The sequence below is a fragment of the Ruditapes philippinarum genome, unplaced genomic scaffold (genome assembly GCF_026571515.1).
Source record: "Ruditapes philippinarum isolate M1 unplaced genomic scaffold, ASM2657151v2 ctg10476_1_1_1_1, whole genome shotgun sequence".
In the NCBI taxonomy this organism is placed as follows: domain Eukaryota; kingdom Metazoa; phylum Mollusca; class Bivalvia; order Venerida; family Veneridae; genus Ruditapes; species Ruditapes philippinarum.
Window position 1 is genome coordinate 32,921 of NW_026865093.1, and position 10,234 is coordinate 43,154.

The window sequence follows — 10,234 nt, forward strand, 5'->3', positions numbered from 1 at the left end:
GTATGAAAATAAACAAAGGGCAATAACTCAAAAAATAAGAAATGCAGAGTAACAGTTCTTGTGCACTGCACTTCTTAATGAGACCTATCATCCTTTGAAGTTTCAAGTCCATGGCTTTTATTCATTAGGAGAAATGGCCCGGACAAAAATAAAGTATGAAAATTAACAAAGGGCAATAACTCAAAAATTAGGAAGTACAGAGTACTGGTATTTGTGCACTGCACTTCTTCTTAATGAGATCTATCATCCTATGAAGTATCAAGTCCATAGCTTTTTTAGTTGAAGAGAAATGGCCCAGACAAAATTAAAGTATGAAAATTAACAAAGGGCAATAACTAAAAAAATAAGAACTGCAGAGTACCGGTCCTTGTGCACTGCACTTCGGGTTATTAAAAAAAGCATGCATACCAAGTTTGAAGTCAATCAGACTAATAGTGACTGAGTTATGCTCCGGACAAGCTTTAGGGGACGCCGACAACGACACAGACGCCGCCGACAAAAGTAACCCCTATTATGTCACCTTTTCAAGGCGACACAAAAATTAGGGTTCTTTGAAAAAACACTTTCTTTCACTTGAATATTTTCGCTGTGTAAATGTTTAATCAAATTTCATCAACTCTCTTTCCCAGTATTTCTCTGGACAAGCATAATTAAGTACATGTATAATAAAGGTAGATTATTAAATAAGAGGGGCCATGATGGCTCTGAGGTTGCTCACCTGTATATACCCCCCCCCCACCCTGCAGGGCCAGTTTTAACCCAAGGGCTTTTATTTGAACAAACTTGGAAGACATCCATAAGAAGATGATTCATGCTAAACATCAAAGCTCTAGTTTTATTGGGTTTTTTAAAGAAGATTTTTTAAGTTTTTACTAACACATACTGTTAAAAACAATGACAACCTGGAGGCAGGCCAGTTTTGACCCCAGGGCTTTTATTTGAACAAACTTTGTAGACACTCACTAGAAGATGTTTCAACTTATAATATAAACTCTAGCTATTTGGGTTCTTTAAAAAAAGATTTTTGAAGTTTTTACTATATGCATATAGGGAAAATCAATGATCCCCTGGGGCAGGGCCAATTTTGACCCCGGGGCTTTTATTTGAACAAACTTGGTACACTCATTAGAAGATGTTCATGCTAAATATCTTAGCTCTAGCTCTTTGGGTTCTTTAAAAGAAGATTTATAAAGAAGATTTTTAAGTTTTTACTATTTGCATTTAAAGAAAATTAATGACCCCCTGGGGCAGGACCAATTTTGACCTCAGGGCTTTTATTTTAACAATCTTTGTAAGCACTTACTAAAAGATATTTCATGCTAAATATCTTAGCTCTAGCTCTTTTAGTTCCTTAAAAGAAGATTTTTTTAAGTTTTTACTATATGCATTTAAAGAAAATTAATGACCCCTTGGGGCAGGACCAATTTTGACCCCGGGGCTTTTATTTGAACAAACTTGGTAAACACTCATATGATGATGTTTCATGCTTAATATCTTAGCTCTAGCTCTTTGGGTTCTTTAAAAGAAGATTTATAAAGTTTGTACTATATGCACATAGGGAAAATCAATGACCCCTGGGGCGGGGCCAATTTTGACCCCAGGGCTTTTTATTTAAAAAAAACTTGGTAGACACTCACTAAAGGATGTTTCAAGCCAAATATCTAAGCTCTAGCTCTAAGGTTTTTTTTTAAAGATGATATTTAAAGTTTTTTTCTTTCGGTTCCCATGGCAACCAGAGTTCAGCATGGAATTAAATTCTTTGCACAACTTTTAAAGGTGACAGCCAAAGGAACATTCTTGTGAAGTTTGGATGAAATTAGCGTAGTGGTTTATGAGGAGATGTCATTTAAATTAAAAGTTTACGGCCGGATGAAAAGGGATCACAAAAGCTTGACTAAGCTAAAAACTAAGGAATGGAGTTATGGTTCTTTGACACATTGGAAAATTCGAGTCGTTCAAGTTGATGTAGATTCAGTGATAGTTTGGAATAAGCATTTTTAACTTAAGGGATATAATTAAAACATGAAGCAAGGTAGAGTTATGTTTCTTGAACATTGCACTTCCTCTTAAAAGTCTCTATCACTTTGTGAAGTTTACATAAAATCCCTTCAATACATATCTAGTTATATTTATATTTCGGACAAGAGTGTGAAGGACAAATGTCTTCCTAAGTACAGACTATGTTTTTTTTTTCCTTTATCAAATAAAATCTCAAAAACACCATTTAAAACATATTTTCCTCCCATGAGCAACCTTTCTCCCCAAAAGTACAAGTCTGTATGGAATGAACACAGATATTTATCCAGAATATTACTAGAGTCCATACCGACAGATGGTTAAGACCGCAACTATATTCTCTCCCTTTCAGTAGCATAAATTATAATAACATGCTAAATCTCTGTATAGTTGTATATCAGATACCAGTAAGATGAACCTTACTTTTGTACCATTTAAGTTATAGCAAAATTCAGCTTTCATTGACATACAGAAATGGGTCAGCCTTTAGTCCCCTCTTAATGAAAATAGAAGGGGACTAATAACAACAATTTATTCTCATAGTTTCAATTCTCAGGTTTAATTTATTACTTATCATTACACCAGGCAAGCTAAGATACATGTTAAAACCACAGGCACTATATACTACATTTACCCATAAACGCTCATAATACTATATGTAAAGAATAAAGGTCCCTAACGAGAGAAAAACAAACAAGAACTGTTCAGTAAAAATACACCAGATCACTATTTTATCTTTGTGGTTGTCTCTAGGAATAATGTATCCTATCATAAACACTTTTAACTTCATCGAAATCCTACAAAATGCTCCAAAATATGAGCAAGTTTCCAAATTTCACTGAAATGTCATTGCATGTCGTTTTCGACGTCCAAGCGATGCGTGTAAACAAAGGTGAATTCTGGTCAATTTTTACAAAATCAACGAATAACTGTTAAGATTTCGACATACTTTCTTTAAGGCAACTTGTATACAGTCAAACTGCGATGTCTTTACTTCACAACTGTCCGACGATAACACTAACAAGCTAAAAAATTAAAAATAATTGACAGCTACGTTCCAGAAAGTAACCATTTCCTACATTACCGCACTGAATATAAGGTAAAGTAATGATTGGTTAAGCGGAAAATCCGAGTTTTAACATTTTCCTTCAACACAATGTTCATGACTGGCCTTTACTATTGACACTGGGGGATTCAATTCAGACTAGCCCTCTAAAATACTCCAACTAGTCCAAAGTGTTAATGGTGCCTATACAGTTATGATCACTACATCTGGAAACTGGAGATTCCCACCGAGTGTGATGCTTATCTTCATTCGCTTGACAGTGACACATGTCCACCTTAAAAAAAGCAATAAAAATTATATTAAGTGCAATAATTTGCAAAAAATTGCTTATCTTATTTGTCTCTTCTTACATTTATAATGAAGAGCACTAGATTTGTGTGTCTGTCATACAAAATGACTTTCAATAATACTATTTAAATATATTTGAAATACAATTTCTTTAATAAATACTCATAGTAATACTAAATTCCTTTTTTGTGATATTTTTTCTGACACATATGTGCAGACAGTACATTGTGTACACCGGTCTTACTGACCTGTGTGAAACCATTCTAAGCATGATGCCAAGAAAATTTTGGACTTGTGAGAGGCTGTAAATGACCCCAGATCGATCATAAGGTAACGTGTAACCAACGCTGAAAAGCATTTGACTATATCTCAATCCATTGAGAAGTGGCATCACTTTGAAATCATTTTTGATTGAAAAAATCGAGGCAAAATAGTGATTTTGGGCAATTTTGAGATGTCCCCTCGTTGCCATGGTAACAGGAAATTTAAGCCTGAGCATGTTGTTGCAAGGGCAATGGTCCAGTCAACATTTGTGCCAAGTTTGATTAGTGTTGAAGCAGTTTTTATAGTATTATAGCAATTTGAACTTGTAACGGGAGACTTTTCAATGAAAACAGCCATTTTTCACAAAATGCTCATGAAGTAATGGGTTAAGAAATTTTGCATCTTGATTGGGAAAAATATTTAGTACCATGTACAAAGTTGTTAATCCAACAAATTGTAATACTTTTTTTGTATATCATTCAAAGCATAAAAAAGACATAAAAAATACATAAAAAATTGACAATGGAATGTGTTTTTGAACATCATCTGTCTGGTACCATATTGGATTGAAATGGAATGAAGAAAAATTGTCAGCTTTGATAACGGGAATTTTGACTTATGATTTTTTTCTAAACTTGGAAAAGAAAAAAAGCATATTTGGCATTATTTGCCACTGGGAATGGGTCTGTTAATCTGACCCGTGGTGACACTGGTAAAAATGCATGTTTTCATTAATTTTTTTTGGAAAACAGTTTGGTTTGTGAAATATACATTAAATATTATATACCTACATGTTGTTTGTAATAATCTTCTAGTCTTTCTTTAATCTTATACTGTACTTTTTTCTAGCTACATGTACCAGCCTTTCCAAGTGAATATTAAAGTAAATAATCTTTTATTTCCCTGAAAATATCAATTTAGAGATTTCATTTTCAAAATCATCCAATACTACTCTCTTAGTGTGTGTATATACAGAGACATATAAACACATTTTATGTATTTTAACGTCTCTGGTATATACAATGTATATATGTGTCTATACAATGAATATATATGTTTACACTATAATATGATTGTGTACTGATTGTGTGCAGTACAGCATGTAATGACATAATTAAAATTTGAAAAATTTATGATAATAAAATATTAATAATATTTCTTCATATTACTCCACAGTATTACCACTAAAATAGAAAATGTTCTATCATTTTATTATGATATATATTTTTTACATGTAGATTTGTGAAAAAAAATGTGAATATCAGTAGTGTCAAAAATTGTTAAATCATATAAAATGTCTAATTAACACTGATAAATTACTTCAACCATGTATTGAGAACAGGTATAGATCATTTCCAACAGTCTTGCTGTTGTGTTGACATTTTCGCGACATGGTTGTGTGTCTGCCTTGTAATCAAAAGGTCTGGGGTTCAAATCCCTTTAAGTGCCTGAAGATTTTTCAGGTTAACAATTATCAAGGTGGCAGTGATTTTTTTTTCAACTTTCAAAACAACCTGTGGCTTTATAAATGGGAAACTATAGCTTGATTAATCAGAAAAGAGGAAAAATTTCAACCACTGAAAATGGAATTTACCCATACATTTAAAAAAAGGGTAATTCAATTTAAAGGGGTTCCATTGAGGTATTTTGTCATGATGGGACTGAAATATTTTTTCCAGATAAAAGTACCATTTGATGAATGTTTTTATTATACTAATCTTTGTACAAACCTTTAGATCATTTGCGCACTTCGTTTTTCCAGAATAATTATTCAAATTGTAAAAAGATGACCCAAAATGAAATGGCTAGACTTCAAATAGATATATATAATAATTTATAAAGGTCAAAATAAAATTATTCTTAAATATTCAAGAATGTGCCCCATTTGGTAGAGACGTAACGGCCGTGACAAGACCAAAAAATTGTAGGCGTATATGCCGGTTTTCCTGTAAAGGCAGACATCTGTGTAATATCAATTTGTAAAATCTGTCGGTTTTGCAGTCTAAGTATGATCGAAATGTCTAGGGTACGAAAGACTCGAGATCTCCAAATTACTTTGAAATTATTTACGAAAGTTTTAGTCCTCGGAAACAAATTGGCATCAATAAATAAATTATTAAATATATTATTATTAGTCATCAAATTCATAACATATTTTGCTTTATAACATACCTTATGAGCTTAACAGGCTGATAATTATGCTCGTGAAGTAGGTCGAAAAATATACCGAAAGTTGTCGGATTCATTTAACCTAATTATCGGCTAATTCAGAGACGAATAGATTATCTACATCTCTGGCTAATTCTATTTCAATATCCACTTTGCAATTATAAACTACAAAATTTATCCGATAAATAATGTCTTTTTCAAAAATTCTGGAATATAATACAAAAAAATATGATGATAAGGCGGATGAGTAAGTTAAATATTGCAAGCCGTCAAGCACTATGACCCAATTAATTTACTATCCCATTCATAGAATTATGTGACCTTTCAAATTATATCCGCTACGTTTCTGATACCGTATTTCAAGCTCAATTGCACATTATTTTCAAAAAATAAATTTCTTGTTTCCACTTCTGTTCGCAATAAATCGAAGTTTTCAGAAATTCAGAGCACTATTTTTCACTCGCGGCGGTTATGCGTCGGTCATGGTCGGGTGATCACTATGAATTCAGCTTACCTTGATATGTTAGAATACAATATAGCATATAGAGTGGCGATGAAACGTCACAGCAGTGGGCATTACCCTGTATGGTTGGAAATTTCGGGTTTGTAAGTGCACTAGTTGGGACTACGTCCCAACTAAAAACAAACAAAGTGTCTGAAGTTATCCCTCCATGCAACCAGTACGTACAAATATTATATTGATTTAAAACCTATGTAGATTTAGAATTGTACTTTAAGAATCATTGACATAGTTTTTATTTTATAATTTTTTTACTCATCTGCTTTTATGGACAAAGTATCACATATATGTATGGCTCAGATTTATCTGCCATTTTGCCCTGTAAAAGATTATGGTGTAAACTTATTATTTAGGAGATCAAGCATCCAAACTTAAAAAATACAAGTAAACAAACACATATATAGAATGAACAAACAACGAATCACCAGATATTTGATTCTTATATGCAGGGGAAATGCAAATCAGATGACTGTGAGTTTCGATGTTAGTTACTAGTTTATCACTTTACCCTTATGTGCGATCAGAAAATCAGACTTGAGAAAAGCAAACGGGTGATGACGTTACTCAAATTTTGAAGACATTCAAACTTAAATACCCTTTATATTTAAAGGAAAAACATTTTTGAAGTTATGTTGACGTTTACAAATCGTAACTATATTAAAATGATTTTTTTATGAGAAAATGTAAGTTTTTGTGAATTTTTCTCAGAAGAAAATCAGAGTACAGTTCAACCTTATTAACTTATGGACAACCTTGAATTCATTCCTGAAACCAACGAGTACTGAGCGATGAGTGTAAAGTTTTTTGCTCAAGTATACAAAGACTTGCCCATGACGGGGTTTGGACCCATGCGGCTAACGTCATAAGATATCTAGTTCAACGCGTTAACCTTTTTTATTTATTCTTATAGATAAAAATCCATTATGTTCCTTTTTTAAATCACCTTCGAATTTGTTTGATAAGCTTTGCTTTTTATGACATTTTGTATGTACTTGTTGCTGCTTTTTCTTTGTCTCATAAATGAATGAGTATAGTAGTTCCATCCTTGTGTTAACCTAACCTTTTATAAATTTAGTCTCACACATTAGTTTTGAAACCAATCTGAGATATTCTTCGACCAACAATGGTCATTATGTGACTGAGCAAATAATCGGGGTTACCAAAAACTAATGTCTTAAAAGAAAGTAAAGTATACAAGATATTTCTTTATCAAGAGAGTCATCTTAAAAGAACGGAAAAAGATCTGTCCGTTAAGCAGTGTCTTGTCATAATTTAGGTTTTATTAATAAGTATACATTTCATAATCCTTTTAAGCATAAATGGTTGGAAGATATTTGTCGAAGAAGTTTTTTGGCCATTTATGATATGAAAATGATTGTTTAGCTACATTTTACAAGAAAATGTCTTGTAATCTAAAAATAAAAAAAACATACATTGTGAAGTGAAGAATCAATCAAAATATGATTTTTAGAAAAAAAAAATATATGAAAACTTTATTATGTTTACTTATTTATCATTCTACATTTGAATTGCATTAATCAATTGTCCGAAACAATCAATGCATATCCTACACAATGGTAAATGTGCAATATTGTTATGCATAAGTGATATTGACTGGTTTTGATATATACATGCACATAATTTTCAATCAGCTTAACATTACTTACATACAGGTTTAATCCTTATTCCCAAAGTATACAATATAACAAATGAAAATCCTGGCAGATGATATTTCATTATGGTTTGTTAAACCTCTTGTCAAATTATTGAAAACAACAAATTCGTGAATGAAACATTTATAGACGTGCTAGTTGACCGTCAAACAAACTTGTGTTTTTTATTTCAGTTTTCCTGGTTTGTATTTTTAAATACATGTGGGAAACATCTTTGGCTCGAGAAGTTTACAACGGAAAATACAACAATAATTCAAAAGTGGCGTGCGATTTTCCTTGTTCCTACTCGCAAACACTCTAACACTTGTAACATGTAGCAAGTATCGAGCTGGTTAAACATGAATCATACATGACAGACAAACGATCATATGCATAAGACTTTAGTGGGCGTATACGTTTTTATAATTATGCAAATAACTTTTTTGAATTTTAATTGACGTACACGCTTTGTAATCTAAGCCAGATAAATCATGTACACATAAATGTGATATATAATTTTTAAAGGGTTAATACGGGAGAATTCAGTCTAGCTGAGATAATCATATAGTTATAATAATCTATCAGTTTTTCAAACTGTTCAAATAATGTTATATTTTAGTTCATACTTATCAAATCAGACTCGAGCTGATTGTTTTTTTTTATTTGGGTAACATGTTTCTTTGAATGGAACCTAGTTGTTATCGATCACCCCAAACGTTTGAGCAGGAGAACGATTGCTGTTATCTGTTATCCAGATGGGAGCTGGCTGTTTATGGTAATCTCAAATTTCTAATCAGATTTGACTCAAATTTCAAATCAAATTTGAGCTGGCTTTTATCTTTTATTTCACACGTCTGATCAGATGAGAGCTGACTTTTATCGAATATCTTAAACGCCTGAAAAGGTTGGTGATGCCTGCATTTGGTTATCTCATATGTCTGGTCATATGAGAGCTGACTTTTATCGGTAATCTCATATAAAGAACTGATGGGAGCTGGTTGTTATCGGGTAACTTAAATGTCTGATCTGATAGGATCTGGCTGTTATCAGTTAACTCAAATGGCTGATCAGATGAGAATTGGCTGTTCTATCACTTGTTGCTGTCAAATATGTTTTTGTCCGGTAAGTTGGGTGGTTGTCAATGATAGTACATATCTGCTGGTTAGTCATGAGCAATACTTCTTGCAATGTAGTACAAAAACGCAAGGTTTATCGTTTATCTGCTTTGTTACTTGTAACTCCACTCTAAATATTATAAAATAACATGATTGACCATTCCTGCTCGCATCATCGTGCATTATTCTACAACAACGGGTTCAAAATTGATGCCTATAGTTTCAAAATTGTCGGCGTTAATAAATACTTCAAGATTTCTTCTTCTAGAATCACAACATGGATATCTCCAAACACTTTTTTAAATATAATCTAGTCTTATTTCTTACAGCATTGAATTTGCAAGGTTATAAAAAGGAATTTCATAACTTAATATGTGTCCAATAAGAATCTTGTTTCAATATTATCATATTTTTGTAATTGATGAAATAAATGTAAAAAAAAACACATTTCATTGCTATCGATTAACACTCAAAATGAACAAAAATAACACTATTTGTTTCAAAGGTGTCCTATATTGAGCCCAGTGCGTCCATATATGGTAGTAATTTTTAAGACCGTTAAGTCACAAAAGAAGTCATTTGCAGTGAATGTAAATCTCTTCATAAATTCCATAAAAAAACACTAGCAATAAACGAACATTGCATTTTGTTTTGATCAATAATCGCAGGTATTCTGTCATTCCAGTTAATTTTACAAAACGATATATATCACTGTAGAACAATAAATTGTAACAAAGTCACACGTAGGGATAAAAATTGGTGCAATTTAATGAGACACTTAGCATTTTGTACAAAAATTACACTAAGTAACATCTATGTAACGCTTGAAAATGATTGCATTTCCATTCACAACTAACGTTCAAACAGTATATTTTCTGCAAAGAGAAATTTTAAATTCGTACACAAAAAATAAAAAATATGATTTTATGTTGTAAAAGTACAATTGCGATACAACATAATTTTCAGGAAAAAAACTATTTTATCAAACAAGTTATATCTCAATCAAATTATCATTATAGATAAGAGAATAAAAATGAAATTTTAAGAGGATGAGAAGCAAAGCAACAATACCTTCCATTATTAACAACGAAGGAAATTAGATATCTTCACAAACATACTTTTGTACGCTTAATAATTGTTAACA

At 32.0% G+C, this 10,234-nt stretch overlaps 1 protein-coding gene and 1 long non-coding RNA gene across 2 annotated transcripts in view; both read right to left on the reverse strand.

The window, feature by feature from the left end:
• The window catches only part of LOC132727769 (cell adhesion molecule 3-like), a 59,252-nt gene that overhangs the window by 26,234 nt on the left and 22,784 nt on the right, over positions 1–10,234 (reverse strand). The window lies entirely within an intron of this gene.
• LOC132727771 (uncharacterized) lies at positions 2,573–6,164 on the reverse strand. Its single transcript, XR_009625393.1, has 3 exons — positions 5,807–6,164; positions 4,426–4,537; positions 2,573–3,356 (listed from the first exon to the last, which is right to left on the reverse strand). It is a non-coding gene; the product is annotated as an uncharacterized LOC132727771 (long non-coding RNA).